Below are 17,933 nucleotides of genomic sequence, written 5' to 3'. Positions count from 1 at the left end.
ATGAGAAGCAGATTTCCCTTGCTATGAACACAGACTCACAAAGGTAAGAAGGAATAATGTGTGCACAGGCAGGGAAGAAATTGTAATTAACCTACAAAGTCAATGCTTCTGGAAATTAGAATATTTCCCTGGATGGAAGCAAAACCTTTCTTTTCTCTTAAATCTCCACAACTAAGAGGGGAGGTGTAATGCACATTAACAAAAGCAGCAGGGCTTTTCTCTCTGCCTCACACATTTCTAATCTCATTGCAAAAAATCAAACCCCATGAGATGGGCCCTACTGCCCCCTTTCAATGTATGTACAGCTTCAACTCTATCTTTGAGAATCCCTGACTCAGGTCAACCCTCTGCTCCACCTCTTACAGGGAGCTCTCTGTGCTTCCTGGAAACAGCAGCGCTCTTTCCCTCCTCACAAGTCAACACCTTCCTATGTATCTGTCGTACTCCCTTGCATACCCAAGGCATTTAATAAATGCTGCCTGGATTGGCCTGGACTGAACTGGCTCAAGTATTTAAAATTGCTTCTTTTCTCCCATTTCCAAAAGAATAAAATCAATAGAACCAGGGAAGGAGGCAAAATGAACTATTTCCAGGAACCATCTCTCCAATTTCCCCCTTGTAGATCTGACATTTCTGGTCAGCATGATTCCCCTCTTGAATAATCTCTAGTCCCTGGTCCATCTCCTCTAAAGCTCAACTGACCGGTTCCGCTGTCTGAACAATCCTGTTCTGCTTCCTGAACTGGGAAACTGGGTACTCCATCTCCCAACTCCAAAGCAAGCATGTAACCCAAGGCTCTGTCATTGGCACCATTCTCCTGCATATTCTCAGGGCTGAGAAGATTATCAGCTCTAAAAACATAAATTAGCATCTCAAGGAAGAGAGCTTCAAAATCTGCACCTCGGAATCTCTGAACTCCTATCTCCAATGCAGCAGGTCCCAAACAAGACTCATAAACCTCGCCCCTAAATAAACTGCTTCTCACACTTTCCTGTTTCTGTGGAGGATGATATCACCTTCCTCCTTGTTACCCACATTTGTAACCTGAGCCATCCTTGACTCTAGCTACTCTCCCCAGCTTCCGATCCACAGCCAATCATGTATCAAGCTCTGTGGATTTTTCTTCCCAAACTTTCAAACATCTGTCAGCATTTCTTCAGTCACAGAGGCATACCCTAAATTCAGGTCCTTTTACAAAGTAACAGCTTTTCTAATTGGTCTTCTGGCTTCCCAGTCAATCCCTCTGTAATTCCCCCTTAACAAAACTCCATCTGCCACCTCTGACTTTAAAATGGTTGTCCTTTATGCCTGGCAGGGACACCCCTGAATAACACTACTATTCAAACTTCAGCTCAGGGGCCTCAAGCCTGCACTTTGTCAGTGTTACTAAATGCTTCTCAAATTGCCTTGTACTGACTAAATCTGCAAAGACAACCTATGCCACAGTAAAATATAATCTCTTCGAAGGCAGGGAATTCTTTGTTTTTGCCTTTCTTTGACTTACAGGTAGGCCCTTCTTATAATTTTGCTGTTTTCTTCTGAACTTAAATGCCACATAAAATGAACATTTCCGTATCTACTGTAGAGCAGAAGGAAAAGATTATACATGAAACTGCAAAAGCTTACTTTTCTTTTTATGTGTATAATAAATTCAACATGTATTATTCAAAGTTGTCCCGCTTGTCTGTGAGTCTTTCCAGACTGGTAAGATTTTAATAATGTTTGCCGAATTTAATTCATAATGAATTAAATCTTATCTCTAAATAGATGATTTTCTATTTTACTTGAAGAACTTGTGTTGGGCAAGGGCATTAGGAAGATGAGGTTGGAAGAGTCACGAAAGAGGGAAATAGAAGAAGACTGAAGGGAAACCTGGAAGCATGAAGACAAACATTATACTGCTTCCCAATTCTTTTCTTTGGGGAAAAGTAAGACACATTTTTCCTGATTAGCAAATAAAAACAGGGCAGAACCTCATTTTTTCCTTTCCTAAACTTAAAAGCAATACAATTTGCTTTTCTTGAACTTGTCTTCCTTTCAGAATCATAAAAGGTTCAAAGAGCCAGCAATGAGAATCATGACACAAACCCCAATGTAAGCACTGCCCTTGATAAAAGCAGAATTATGAGAAGATTTCGAGCACTGAAAGAGATTCCCCAGCAAGAAGGCAGTGAAAGAATTTCTTTTCCCTTTGGTTTCACTAAACTTAACAGTTCTACATCTCCAGAGTTAACCATTAGTATTCACCTGCTCCTTCCAGGAACAAAGTAGACCCATAACACTTATCTCTCCATGTACAGGTCTCACCACAGGGAAAGGTAATGGCTTTATCTGAAGGGGAAAGGAAGTCCCTTTGTTGTGTAAAAGACATAGATCCCTCCAAAACTTCTAAGAAAGAAATCCATCACTCATCCACTCACACTGGTAGGAAACGAGTGAGTCTGAGAAGTACAAAGAAGGAGGGACAGCTAGATCTCACCACTCTCCTTAAACAATTAACCCTTAAATACGGAATAGACTGGTTTGCAAACAGATTCAACTACTTTTCCCGCTAGGTTGAGAATCCTGACAAAATACTAGTAAAATGTTGGCATTGAGAGGGGGGAAAGTGGGCAGAACTCCCAGATGCTAATTATTGGTAGGACTTGGAATGTCAGTAAAAAGAGAGTGCAGAGGCAAAAAGAGGTCAGGCCAGACTGAAAAGTTCTGCCATAAAGAGAAGTTGGTACATAAAGAGAAAGCAGGCCACAATGGCTTATGGCACCTCAGCCTAAGTCTTCCAAACTCTCATCACCCCACAAGAGCTGGGTCATTTGGTTGATATAGGCAATAAGAGGATAAAGAAAAGTCACTGAAATTGGCATCAGAGAACCTAATTTAGACTCTACCACTTTTTCCATGTGTAAACATAATCAAATCAGTCAACAAACGTTTATTAATTGCTTACATGTGCCAGCACTGCCCCAAGCACTGGGTACAATAAGAAAGAGCAGCACCTATCGTCAAGAAGCTCACATTGCAATGGGAGAGACATCGAAATCACGCTACACATGCAGGATACATGGAGTGTACACGGAAAGAAATCCCAGACAGAAGCACAGGCAGTGAAGGGGAAAAAAGAAAGCCCTGGTGAGATGGAAGCTGAGCCATAGAGGAAACCAAGGCAAATAAAAGGCAGAATCAAGGAATGACAGCATCCCAGACGTGGGGAACAGAGAGCCAGCGGAAATGCACAGCCCAGGGAGATGGCATGTCCTGTGCCAGGCACTGAGAGGCCAGTGCCGCTGGACCATAGAGTACATTGGAAGGCAGGCAAGTGGAGGAAGCCTGGAATGGAAAGAAGGGGCCAAGGTGGAAAGGGCTTTAAATGCCCAGCAGAGCATTTTCTCTTTGATCCTGAAGGTAATAGGGAACTACTAACAGGACATTTATTGGGGGCGGGGGGGGGGGGGGGGGGGGGGACACAGCACAGTGACATGGTCAAGCCTATGCTTTAGGAAAATCACTTTGGCAGCCTGGCCAAGGGGCAGATTTGAAGCAGGCAAGTCAGTTTTGCCCTTAGGGCCTCCCTTCTCTCCTCTATAAAAGAAAGGAAATATTCATGCTGCCCACCTCCGAAGGTAGTCCTGACAAAGTAGCTTTGTTATCCTTAAAGCATTATTTAAATCTGAGAATTTGAAACTTTTCTTTATATACAGGCAATATAACCTAAGAGCAGAGCATTTTCATACTGACCCAATGACTGGGTTCTTAAAGGCAAACTCGTGCACATAGAGGGAAGGTGTCTTTCCCCTCCCTTCACAAGAGCTAGTATCACTGTGACTGTTCACAGGTACCAATACTGCAAAATGTCATAGAAATGATAGGAGCCCAGAACCCTTCAGGAGAGCTGCCCAACAAGCAACGGTGTTTCTGTTCTAACCTCAAAGAAGATATATACATCAATGCTCAAAGGAATCAAGGGGGCAGAGTACAGGCAGCCATCCAGACGAACTCCCTGAACATTCCCTTCCGAACAACTCAGAAAACTCCTTGAACCAAATTTTGGAGAAGAGCCGATAAAGTCAGGATAAGACACGTTCCAGCCCGAGACAAGTTAGGAGTTGGCAGGAGAGGTATGTGACACTGAGGTGGAGACTACCCCAGAGAGCACCAGGGGTGGGCCATGGCAGGAGCATCAGCAGCGGCTTCAGGAGCTCTCAGCCCAGTGACAGTAACAGGGCTGGAAAGCTGGTCAGAAAGAAATCACAGGGAACCCTTTGTTGGACCTGGGTGCAGGTGGCACTGGTTGGGAATTCTGTTGCTCATAAGCAGTACTGGGTTGCAGTTCCAGGGCAGAGAGGAATGCTTCTAGTGGGTCACAAGGGAGCAGGGACCCTGGTAACAGTTCCTGAATGGAGAGAAATGCTAATAGTTGTGGCTGCAGGAAAGCAAAGGACCTTGTCAGAGTTCTAGGACCAAAAGGAGGGGTGAGGAACCCATGACCTTAAGGCCACATGTGGCCTTCGAGGTCCCTGCATGTGGGCTTTTGACCGAGTCCAAGTTTTACAGAACAAATCCTTTTATTAAGGGAATTTGTTCTGTGAAGTTTGGATTCAGTCAAAGGGCTGTACTTGAGGACCTAGAGGGCCACATGTGGCCTCAAGGTCACAGTTCCCCACCCCTGGCCAAGAAGAATGCTAGGGCTTGTGACTGCAAGGGAGTAGGGCCCCTTCCTGGGTAAAGACCAAAGCAAGATCAGGAGAGCAGTGACCACACCTCTCCCCAGATCACACCATCTTGGAAACACCAAAAACTTGCAGACCTTCAGAACTAGCTCTGAAAACAACAGCACGAAAAAGCCTGAAACAGTGCCTCCTCACCCCTATGTGAGCCGAGCTCATTTTTAACATACAGTTCAAAGTCAACAAACAGGCTAGAAAAATGAGCAAACAAAAAAAAGAATCTGACCAAAAGAAACTACTACAGTGGCAGGGAAGACCAAAATATGAATTCAAAAAAAGACAAATAGCTTTTTCCAAAATCTCAAAGAAAAATGCTAACTGAACCCAAACCCAACAAGAATTCTTGGAAGAGCTAAAGAAAGAGATAAAAGTAGTAGAGGAAAAATTAGGAAAAGAAATGAAAGTGATGAAAGAAAATTATGAAACAAGAATTAACATCTTGGTAAAAGAGGAACCAAAAATTTTTTTTAAAGAAAATAACTACTTAAAAAAACAGAATTGACCTAATGGTAAAACAGACACAAAAATTCACTGAAGAAAAGAACTCCTTAAAAAAAGCAGAATTGGCCAAAAGAAAAAAGAGATACAAAAGTGCATGGAAGAAAACAAGTCTTTAAAAATTAGAATTGGATAAATGAAAGCTATTTTCTCCATGAGACACCAAGAAACAATAAAACAAAGTTAAATGAATTAAAAAACAGAAAAAATGTGAAATTTCTCAATGGAAAGACAACTGACCTAGAAAATAGATCCAGGAGAGATAATTTTAAAAGTATTGGACTACTTCAAAGCCACAATCAAAAGAAGAGGTTAGACATCATATTTCAAGAAGTTATCAAGGAAAACTGTCCCCAAATTCTAGAACTAGAAGGTAAAATAGAAATTGAAAGAATCCAATGATTACCTTCTGAAAAAGATCCCAAAATGAATATTACAGCCAAACTCCAGAGCTCCCAGGTCAAAAAAAAAAAATATTGCAAGCACCCAGAAGGAAAAAAATTCAAATACCATGAAGCCATAGTCAGGATCACACAAGATTAAGCAGCTTCCATGTTAAAGGAGCAGTGGGCTTGGAATATAATATTCTGGAAAGCAAAGGAACTAGGATTATAACCAAAAATAACCAACCAAAACTGAGAATATTCCTTCAAGTGAAAAAATAGATATTTAATGAAATAGAAGACTTTCAAACATTCCTGATGAAAACATCTGAGCTGAATAGAAAATTTGACATTCAAATGCAAGGCTCAAGAGAAAAATAAAAAGGTAAAGTGATCATAAGATACTCAAGAAAGTTAAACTATTTACATTACTATATGAGAATATAATACACGTAATTCCCAAGAACTTCATCATTATTAGGGCAATTAGAAGTTAACACAGTCAACTCACTCACACCCTCTATGTAATGATCGCCCAAAAAAAGAAATGAAGGGGTGAGAAAGAGGTATGCACTGGAAGAAGGGAAAGGTAGAATGGAGAAAATTTTCTCACATAAAATAGGCATGGCAAGGAAGAACTTCTATAATAAAGGAGAAAATGGGGATTGGGAGTGGCAAGTAGTGCTTGAAATCTCACTCTCATTGGAATTGGTTCAAAGAAGGAAGAAAACACACACACACACACACACACACACACACACACACTTTTGGGTATAGAAATCTAACTTACCCAAAAAGAAGTTAGAAGGAGAAAGGGATAAGAGATATTGGAGGTGGGGGAGGTCAAGTGGGAAGATAGATTAAGGGACATAGCGGTTAAAAGCAAAATAGACTTCGGAGGACAGGATAAAAAGAGAGAAAGAAGGATAAACGAAAAACAGGATGAAGGAAAACACACTTAGTAATCATAACTGTGAATGTGAAACGGGATAAGTTTACCCATAAAATGGAAGCAAATAGCAGAATGGATTGGAAGCCAGAATCCAAAAATATGTTGTTTACAAGAGACACATTTGAATCAGAAAGACACACAGTGTTAAAATAAAGATCTGGAGTGGACTCTAATAGCTAAATTTAAAAAAGGAAGGGTGGTAATCATGATCTCAGCAAAGGTAAACTTAATTAAAAGAGATAATCAGGAAAACTACATTTTGCTGAAAGGCACCAAAGACAATGAAGTAATACTAAAAAATTTTATAGCAAGTTTCTCTGGTAAAGGTCTCATTTCTCAAAATACAACAAATGAAATAAAATTTATTTAAAAAAATAAGGGCCATTCCCCAATTAACAAATGGTTAAAGAATATGAAGAGACAGTTTTCAAACAAAGAAATCAAAGCTATCGTAATCATATGAAAAAAATGCTCTAAAATACTATTGATTAGAGAAATGCAAATTAAAACAACTCTGAAGCACCCCCTCATACCTATCAGAAATGACAAGCTGGAGGAGACATGGAAAAATTGGGACATTAATACACTGTTGTTGTTCTAAACTGGTCCAACCATTCTAGAGAACAATCTGGAAGTACACCCAAAGGGCTATTAAAACTGTGCATACCCTTTGATTCAGCAATATCACTACTAGGTCTCTATCTCAAAGAGATCAAAGAAAAAGGAAAAGGACTCAAGTGTGCAAAAATTATAGCTGCTCTTTTTTTTAGTGGCAAAGATTTGGAAGTTGGGTGGATGCCCATCAATCGGGGAATGGCTAAACAAGTTGTAGCATATGATTGTGATGGAATACTATTGTGCTATAAGACAGCATAAGGGAGGTGGTTTCAGAAAAAAACATGGAAGACTAATATGAACCAATGCAAAGTGAAGTGAGAACAACCATGAAATCATTGTGCATAGTAACAGCAATGTTGTAATGATGATCAACTGTAAAAGACTTAGCTACTCTGATCAACAAGATGATTCAAGACTAGTTCTCTATATATTTTAGAAATGAGCCCTTTATCAGATACACTGGCTGAAAAAACTGTTTCCCAGCTTTCTGCTTTCCTTCTAATCTTGGTCGCATTGGTTTTGTTTGCACAAAAACTTTTTAATTTAATGTAATCAAAATTATCCATTTTGCATTTCATAATGTTCTCTATCTCTTGTTTGGTCATAAATTATTGCCTTCTCCGTAGATCTGACAGGTAAATTATTCCTTGCTCTCCTAATTTACTTATGGTATCACCCTTTATGTCTAAATCATGTACCCATTTCGACCTTATCTTGGTATAGGGTGTGAGATGTTGATCTACACCTAGATTCTGCCATACTATTTTCCCGTTTTCCCAGCAGTTTTTGTCAAATAGTGAGTTCTTATCCCAGAAGCTGGAGTCTTTGTATTTATCAAACAGTAGATTACTACTGTGTCTTACGTACCTAGCCTACTACACTGATCCACCACTTTATTTCTTATCCAGTACCAAATAGTTTCGATGATTTATTACTTTATAATATAGTTTTAGATCTGGTACAGCTAGGCCACCTTCCTTTGCATTTTTTTTCCCATTAATTCCCTTGATATTCTTGACATTCTGTTCTTCCAGATGAATTTTGTTATTATTTTTTCTAACAATAAATTAATTCTCGGTAGTTTGATTGGTAGGGCACTGAATAAGTAAATTGATTTAGGTAGAACTGTCATTTTTATTATGTTAGGTCAGCCTACTCATGAACAATTGATTATTTTTCCAACTGTTTAAATCTGAGACTTTATCTGTGTGAAAGTGTTTTGTAACTGTGTTTATACAATTCCTGGATTTGTCTTGGTAGGTAGACTCCCAAATACTTTATATTGTCTACAGTAACTTTAAATGGAATTTCTCCTTCTACCTCCTGCTGCTGGGCTTTGTTAGTAATATATAGAAAAGCTGATGATTTATTTGGGTTTATTTTATACTGTGCAACTTTGCTCAAGTTGTTAATTGTTTCAAGAAGTTTTTTAATTGAACCAAGACAATACCAAAAGACTCATGATGAAAAAATGCTATTTATCTCCAAAGAGAGGACTGATGGACTCTGAGTGCAAACTGAAGTATAATTTTCTTACTTTGTTTTTGGTTTTTTTTACTTTTTTTTCTTGGCATTATGGCTAATATGGAAATACATTTTGCATGATTTCACACGTACTACTAATATCATTTTCTTTGCCTCCTCAGTGGGTGGGGGAGGGAGAGCATTTGGAACTCATTTTAAAAAGAGAAGAATGTTAAAAATAAATAATAAATTTTTAAGGAGAAAAAAATAAGGCAAGCCCACTAAATACATTAAGAACTCCTATTAAGGCTGAAATTGAAGTCGTTCCTGCTTGAATAGGCTTCAAACACAAATATGCAGTAATCTCAGGCCATAAAATGTAGTACAAAGAACAGACCCAGGTTTGCCTTAGTTCCAACAAGCAATACCAATGGAACTTCGAGCAAGTCATTAAAAGTTGGTGGGTATTAGTTTTTTCATCTGCATAATCGAAGCAATAATATTTGTATTCTTCAGTCTCACAAAAAACTGTTAAGAGGTAAGCACTACATGGGTTTTTATTAACAATAATTATCAAGGATACCATCCCCAGAGCTCACTTTAAGCCAACATTTAATCAGGTATATTCCTTTCCAGATCACATACTATATACACTGTGAGTATTAATCCTTACAACCAACTTATAATGGACAAAATCAGCAATACATGGGAGGCTCACTTAAATGATATGAAGTATATTTCCATTATTCCCATAAAATTCTCTAACATGAAAGTCATTACATAAACATATAAAGGAGATAGGGTCTATAGCAGGTCAGTTCAGATGATAGTACCCCGTGGATGCAGTCAAGGTCGTAGTTTTGATCTCTATTTAAATAGTGTCACAAGATTCTTAGGATGAAAGGATTGACTCGTAAGCAAAACATAGTCAAACGCACATCAGTGCTCCCAAAGAACATAAACAAAACTGCATTTGGATCAATACATATTAATTGCCACCACAGTTAAAACATGCACCCAAGCATGGTTTTCATGGCATCATGTGATTTGACAGTAAATTACTATAAACACAGCCTTTTTTTTCTGGGTCTTCTGTGTTTTATGTCTGCCCTCATAGGAAAGAGGTACCAAAGTGTTCTAATCTACAATAATTTTGACAGATTTTTAAAATGAGAAATCCCAGCATGACTGAATAACAATCAAATTGGTCAGACATTTCAACCTCCACAGAGAGGAGTACAATAGCTTATGCAAAACGTAAAAATCCTATAAAGTTCTACTTTACATAAGACTATGATGTGTGACAAACATGTGCCACGGGTCTTATTTTTTAGACCAACAATGAAGAAAAGATCTCTGTGCCTTTAAAAAAAAAAAACTTGAGATAATAAAAATAGGAAGCAAAACAGTCACTGGTCACTGTAAGGTGACAGTCACACCCTCCACCCAAATGGTGTAAGGCACTCAGTCTGCAGATAATTTCACAGAAACTTGCCATAGACAAGAAGATAGCTTAGAAAACAAAGACAAGGAGTAACACGGGTATCACTGGCAACTTTTCTAACACAAAGGCCTTACTTACCTGTGAGAGTCCAGGCGATGACGCATGTCCTGGTGGGGTTGCCGCGAGATTTGGATGTCCCTTGTTTATTTCATGTGCTGAATAAGGGGAAGGGGTAGGAGGTCCAGGTTGTCTTGCTACTTGTGTAACCTGTGAGGAAATAAACTTTTAGTAAAAGTATTACATTAGCAATCAGATCTTTATGAATCTATGAACTTACATCGCTAAATTACAGTATTTAACTCAACATCTATAGCAAAGTTGTAATAGTTCAACAAATGGCTAGAAACGAAGTATGATTCACATTATAGTTTTGACATCTAGTAAGAACAAGGGATAAATGCCCTAAAGACATAAGATGTCTTTAACATCTTTATGCACCAAAATTATCTACTTATTTAGGGTCCTATTTGGACTATTGGAATCATAAAAGTAAAAGCTGACACACATTTGTAAAATACTTAGTGATAACCAAGTAAATTAGGTTTTATAGGCATTAATGTGCTCATTTTACATGAGAAAAAAGGTGCAGAAGAGTCAAGGGACTTGTCTACTGTCATACAGCTAGTAAGTCCTAAAGGCAGTATACAAATGCACACCCATACAAATCCAAGTTCCTGCCTTTAACAACCAAGTCATGCTACAATTAGAGGCTTTAGAGCTACAGCAGAACATAGAGTTTCCCCTTAAATACAACCCTCTCATTTTACAGGGCAGCAAACTGAGGCATGTGTAAAATGCATAGGTAACAATCCAGTTAGGTGCCCAATGGATATAGCACTAGGCCTGGAGTCAGGAAGACTCGAGTTCGAATCTGGTCTCAGACACTTCCTAGCTTGTTGACACCAACAAAGTCACTTTACCTCTGTCTGCCTTGGCTTCCTCATCTGTAAAATGGGGACAATAATAGCACCTATCATTGTGAAGATCTACTGAGATCATGTTTCTAACACATTTTACAAAGCTTAAAACACTATATAATTAAGTGGCAGGTATAATGATGTCATGTACATTAAAAATTTCTGTCAATGTGTCATTTTTAAAAAAATTATTGGTGTCTGATTGGGGTTCTTTTAAGAACCCCAAAAGATGAGAACACCTGGTGTGATAAAGTGAGCTACTTATCCAGAATGGTGTGGAAGAAGGGCTATCTTAGAAAATCATGAAATAGCCTATAGGATTTTGAGCTGGAAATCAATCAACAAGCATTTATTAAGCAAGAACTAGACACTGGGAACTATTTTAGACACCAGGGATTGGGGAAAGACAATAGGTAAATACAGGTTAATTTTGGGAGGGAGAGAAGTCCTAGCAGCTACAAGCATCAGGAAAGGTCTCAACTACAAAGTGATAATGAGTAGAGCTTTGAAGCAAAGTAGGGATTCTAAGAGGAAGAGGTGAGGAATGAGAACACTTCAGGCAGCGGGTACAGCCCAAGCAAAAGGCATAGACAGCACAGACGGAGCATGGGACATGAAGAACTCAAAAAAGAACAATGTAGCTGAGCCAAAAAGTGCATCAAGGAGAATAATGTAAATAATAACCCTAAAAAAAATAGGTTGGAGTCAAAATGTGAGGGGCATTAAGGACCAAATAGAAGCTTTCATATTTGATGCTAGAATTAATGGGGAGCCATTGTAATTTATTCAACAGGGGAGGGACAGAGTCAAACCTATGTGTTTAGAATGTTACTTTGGGGTCCACAAACACCAAAACATTTATAGGAACATCTTCTGGAACAGTCAAGAACTAGAAATAAAGTCAGTGCCCATCAAAGGAATCTTTAAACAAGTTGTGGCAGATGAACATAATGAAAGGTTACCATGCTATAAGAAATTATGCATATGGTACAATCTCTAACATTCAGGTCACCTTTCCATTTTTAATTTATTGTAGAATATGGTTTAAAATGTTATTCTATGCCTAGTATCTACCAGACTGTTTTCTGGTTTTTCCAGTACCTCTTAGTAAATAGGGAGTTCTTTCCTCAGTGATTTATGTTTTGGAGTTTCCTGAATACTATACTGGGTTAGATTTCCATTATTTCTGATTTTCCTTTGTTTCATCTGTCCCACGGATCTACTTTTCTAGTATTTAACTAATTTTTTTGATTGCTGATGCTCTATAATATAGTCTGAGGTCTGGAAATGTTATTCCCCTTATATTTCTACTATCATTTTCATTATGTCCTCACTGATATTTAACTCATTTATCCCTCCAAATGAATTTTGTTATTGTTATGTGAAGTTCTATAAAGTTTCCTTTGGAAGTTTGATTAGTATAGCATAATTCTCTAAATTAACTTTGGCAGTATTGGTATTTTTATTACAGTGGCACCATTCAGCTGTGAACAATGAATATTCCTGGATAGAGCACTGGCCCCGAAGTCAGGAGGACCTGAGTTCAAACCCGGCCTCAGACCAAACACTTGACACTTACTAGCTGTGTGACCTTGGGCAAGTCACTTAACCCCAACTGCCTCAAAAAAAAAAATGAATATTCCTCCAACTATTTAAGTTGATCTTTATTCCTTCAAAGAATATTCTGCAGTTAAGCTTAAGCATATGCAAATCCTGAGTATACATTGGTGAACTGAATCCTATATATTTCATACATTCCACACTTACTTTGAGTAACTGAACTATTTTTATTTTTGCTTTTTGGATTTTGTTGTTGTTATGTAAAAATGCTATTGATGTTTGTGGGTTTATTTTTTAGCCTGATTTTTTTGGGGGGAGAGTAAGGCAATTATGGTTAAGTGACTTGCCTAGAGTCACACAGCTAGTAAGTGTCAAGTGTCTAAGGCCGCATTTGAACTCAAGTTCTCCTCACTTCAGGGCCTGTGCTCAATCCACTGAGCCAACTAGCTGCCCCCTTAGCCTAAAATTTTGTTGAAGCTATTAATGTCTCAATTAGTTTTTCTGCCACTTCCCTCAGACTCTCTTATTTAACCATCACGTCATCAGCAAATGGGGTTGATTTGATTTCTTCTTTGGAGAAGGGCTACTAAACAAATTGTGGAAAGAAGAAAGCAAACAAGTATTTGAGTGTCTGCTCTGTGTTGGGCACTGTAAGAAGCTTTTTACAAATGTCATCTCATTTGATCCTCACAACAACCCTGTGAAGGAGGTGCCATTATTATCCTCATTCTCCACGTGAAGTAACTGAGGCAATCAGAAGTGACTTGTCCAGCGTCACACAGCTACTCAGTGCCTGAGGCTCTATGTAAATTCAGGTTTTCCTTACTCCAGGCCCAGGGCTCTGTGCACTGAATGTAATGGAATACTACTGGGCTATGAGAAATTACAAACATGAAGAAATATGGAATGACATAAACTGATGCAATTCTTAAAAGAAATTTGTTATAAGGAATGGTTCTCTGGAAACAGGGAAGATACAAGAAGAAATTTAGCTGATGAAAAAACAAAAGATACTGTTTTTTAAAATAATGAATATGAAGCATACAGAAAAACATGGAAAATCTTCTATGAACTTCTACAAAGTAAGCAGAACCAGGATAATAATCTACCCAGTGACTACGACAATGTAATTCAAAAGAACTCAAATAACAAAATAATCAAAATGTATGGTGAACCCCCTCTTCTTTGCACAGACAAGAGATGATGGAAGTGTTACATTGAATAAAATGCCAGACTTTAAGTCAATCACCATACGTTTGTGTTATCTCATTTCAACTGGGCAATCACTGACGTAAAGTAGTACTTTTTATTCTTCCCTATTTGATTCTTTAGGGCAATTAGGTGGTACAGTGGACAGTGTCAGACCTGAAGTCAAGAAGACTCCTCTTCATAAATTCAAATCTGGCTTCAGACACTTACTAGCTGTGTGACCTTGGAAAAGTCACTTAACCTTGTTTGCTTCAGTTCCTCATATGAACTGGAGAAGGAAAGGACAAACCACTCCAGTATCTTTGCCAAGAAAACCCCAAACGGGGTTACAGAGAGTTGGACGTGACTGAAAAACAGCTGAAGAAAATTTGATTCTTTATTTCCCACTGTCAACAACAGCTGTTTTAAATCTCTTCCCTCCTAAAGTCTCCCTCACAATGCCAGCCCCTAACTTCTCAAAAGAAACCTGACCTCACACTTTGAGAAAATGGAATGAGTCTTTCTCACTACTATACAGCTCAAAATGCCTTGCCATAATGCCAAATTTTCTATATTCAGGTCTCAGATGAAGACGTAGCCTTTCTTCTTAGCGTAGTCAACTCCATTACAGGTAATCTTGATGCCCTTCCTATCCATCTCCTCTAGCAAACTGACCCCCAGGATCATCTCCCACCCCATCTTCAATCTCTCCTTACAGACTGCTTCTCTCTGCTACTGAACCAAAGAACCCAAGTCTTTCTCATCTTTAAAAAATTCATAGGCGTGGCCACCATCTACCACCATAAGCTATAATCTATAACCTCTCCTCCTTTTTTCAGTCAACCTCCTACAAAAAGTTGGCTTATACAAGGTGCTCCTCTCACTCTTATCGCACTCAATTTTCAACTTATAATCCAGTTGGTGACCTCATCACTGATCTGAAGCTGCTCCCTCCAAAGCGACCAAATCCACTCCCTGACGGGGTGAATCAAGATGTCTAGGTTTGGCACTTAGAGGCCTTCTTCCTCATGTTAGACATCATTCTGCTTCCCTTTCTGGCACAGCCAGATGGGTCTTTTTGTTGTTCTTCCCCCACACACTTCCATCTTGCCTCTATGTCTATTTGTAAACCTTGTTCCCCTTGCTTGAAGGGCATTCCACTCCTCATCTCTATCTCTCAGAATCAACAGCTCCTTCAAATCTCAACTTAAATGTCACCTGCTACATGAGGCCTTCACTTCTGTCTCTGCATCCTCAGCATCGAGAATAGTACCTGGCATACAGGAGGGGTTTAAACGATACATGTTTGGTAGATACTGAAATGCATCAACAAACAAGCGAACACATAAGTGAGGCATGTCACATGAAGAGCAGCGGAAGAACTATGGCTGTTTAGGCTAGAAAAATACTGAGGATGGGCATTATAACCTGCACTCAGACAAGTACGTACTTCTAGGCATTATCTTCAATTCTGGTTAGACCTCCAACAGAACAGGTCATAAACTACACGTGCCATCTGATCCTTTGCTACTCTTTTCCTTATCCTTCTGGAAATCTGGCAAAAAAAAAAAAAAAAAAAAGAGGCACATTCCAAGATGATGGAGGCTTCCATCTAGTTTTTTGGCAATGCATAAATACCAACAAGGAAAGATGCAAGTAGAAACCTTGACATCCCTTGCCCCAGCTACTGGAGCAGCCCACTACTTCTCCACGCATCCAATTCTGTGAGGCTACCCTCTCTCTACTTGATTTCTCCTGAGTTAATGTGTTACAGCCTGCTGACATCCATGTGAGTCACTCCATGGCCCTTTGGGTAACACCAAACTACCACCCTTAGGAGACTGTGGTATGCAATGAATTACAGCCACACAGTATCAAAGGAAGAAAATTGATGGACCTTTGCTTCAGACAGGAACTGGAAGGTGTTAAAAGCATTTCACAATACTATGGGCCTAGCTCACCATCAGTTAATAGGAGATATCCACCATACACACACACACACACACACACACACACACACACACACAAAAATCTTTAGGTTGTCCACAGAAAAGCCAATCATAGTCGAGATATTTAATTCTGTTCAGTCACTTGGTTTTTCCTGTTCGAGACTTAAGCTAAACTCTTGGAAATTACAGAATTCACTGAGGAAGTCTCTGAAATGTTCGACAGCTTAAAAATGAGCATAATATCTTCTGTAAATAAATGGCTCTGAAGGAACTTACCATCTACAGGAAATCCTTCATGCACTAGAACTGTGTTCTGGCTAACCTCCACAACAGGAGCAAGATTTTTGTATCTCAAATTTATCCCTGTTTTCTATTTTATACTAATAACCACACTCTTGAACAAAATGGCCTCTGTCACTCTGTCTTTCAAGGAATCTTGTAAAATTTTGACACAGACTTGGGAGCTGTGCTGGTGGAGGAGGCTTTAAGGAAGCATTTTGCTCTACTGAGTCATATTCTGTTTTAATAGTCAACAAACCAGAAGCACAGTAAGATCTTGTATTCTTTCCATCTTTTTTGATATGGGTCGCTATCAAATAACATTTGTAAAAGCCTTCCTGGCTCCCTGATCCACCCTTTGTCAGATGCCCGTTGTGTGTGTAGATGATTTTCATAAAGACTTGGCAGAGATAAGAAACGAGGCCCCTGGGTCAAGATTTGTTGACATTCTCTTTTTAAAAATGAATGTGTATTGCTCTCATTTCTTTCTACAACTTAACGTCTCCCAATATATCCCATCCCCAAACCTGCCAAGAAAGCCATCCTTTATACCTTACAAAAAAAGAACAAAGGGGAGGGGGGCCAAGTCTAGCAGCGCTGCCCCTTTGTTGTCCCCCCACTTCAGCCACAAAGAAGCAGGGGAAGTGCTTCTCTTCGGCGCGAACAGAAGTTTGGTTAGTTATCGTTCTTTCCCTTTACATAGTTGCAGTCATTATGTATATTGTATTCCTGCTTCTGTTTAATTCATTTGCATAGGTTCATTTCTCTTCATGCTTCTCTATATTCATCAAATTCATAATTTCTTATTTTGTTTCCAATTCCTTGCCCATTCAACACAAGAAACATTTATTACCTGCTATATGCCAGGCAGAGTGTCATGTGCTAATGATGGGGAGGGGATCTAATGGGAAAGACGCACTAAAGAAAGCTGAAAAGACAGGGGTGAGAATGGGGGGCACATGACAGGAGAACCTGGCTCTGGTGATGATAATGGTGGTGATGCTGCAGGAATGCAACTGACAGGGGAATAGCTGGGCTCGGAGCCCTCTTGAGCCCTCCTGAAATGGAGAAGGTTTTTGCTCTTCTACCCTGCAATCAGAGGGGCAGAAGCTACAGAGGGTGCTCAAGAGGTAAGAGGACCAAAGCCAATGCCCATCTCCAGGATGAGGAGATGCCTGGTGCTGAGCTTTTCCTGGGAACGTGATGATGGTGTAGTTAAATCTAAGGAGTACAGCTAGTGGGAACACCTCAAAAAGTAGTATTTAATTGGCATCGAGGGGCCTTTCTTAGGGCATATGCCTAGCACATGGCACAAAAGACAAAGAACTAAGCAAAGAATCAAGACCAGTGTTTAAATATGGATTTAGGCACTTCCTAGCTGTGTGACTCTGGGCAACTCACTTGACCTCTCTCTGCCTCAGTTTCCTCAACTGTGAAACAAAGATAACAATAGCACCTATCTCCCAGGATTGTTGAGAGGATCAAATGAGATAAATACTTGCCAAGTGCCTAGAACAGAGGCTGGCACATAGTAGGTGCTTAATAAATCTTCATTCCCTTCCATTTCCCCTGCCATTGTTAGCCTGAAACATAATTAATTCTTCTAAATACAATCATATTTTGACTCTGTGTGAATCTTTATGTTTCAAGTATATGTTTCAAGTGTACATATCACTGGATCCTTCTTTCTAATTTAATCTGTTATCCTCTTCCATTTTTTTCTCTCTTTTCCTCTCCATTCTTTTCCAGTCCCACATCCGAAGAAGGTACAGAAAAAAAGAAGCCTGATCTGAACTAGTAATTCCTATTTGAAGCAGTGTTTCTGATCCCTCTGCCAAGCCTAAATCCTCACCTCTGGCTTGCATATTATTTTCTCTATTTTTAATCCCTTCATGAT

The 17,933-nt window shown here is 39.2% G+C and overlaps 1 protein-coding gene across 5 annotated transcripts in view; it reads right to left on the bottom strand.

Annotated features, from left to right (window-relative positions):
- Nucleotides 1–10,298, bottom strand: part of EIF4G3 (eukaryotic translation initiation factor 4 gamma 3) — a 240,781-nt gene extending 230,483 nt beyond the window's left edge. For all 5 annotated transcript variants that reach the window (XM_027841348.1, XM_027841345.1, XM_027841344.1 and 2 more), the window contains exon 1: nucleotides 10,222–10,298. The gene's annotated coding sequence lies outside the window, so the exon portion shown is untranslated. The remainder of the gene's footprint in view (nucleotides 1–10,221) is intronic.
- Between the last annotated feature and the right edge of the window lie 7,635 nt (nucleotides 10,299–17,933).

Source organism: Vombatus ursinus, unplaced genomic scaffold (assembly GCF_900497805.2).
Source record: "Vombatus ursinus unplaced genomic scaffold, bare-nosed wombat genome assembly UNPS02014859.1, whole genome shotgun sequence".
NCBI lineage: Eukaryota > Metazoa > Chordata > Mammalia > Diprotodontia > Vombatidae > Vombatus > Vombatus ursinus.
The sequence above is the reverse complement of the archived record's forward strand: the minus strand, read 5'-3'. Positions and strand labels throughout refer to the sequence as shown.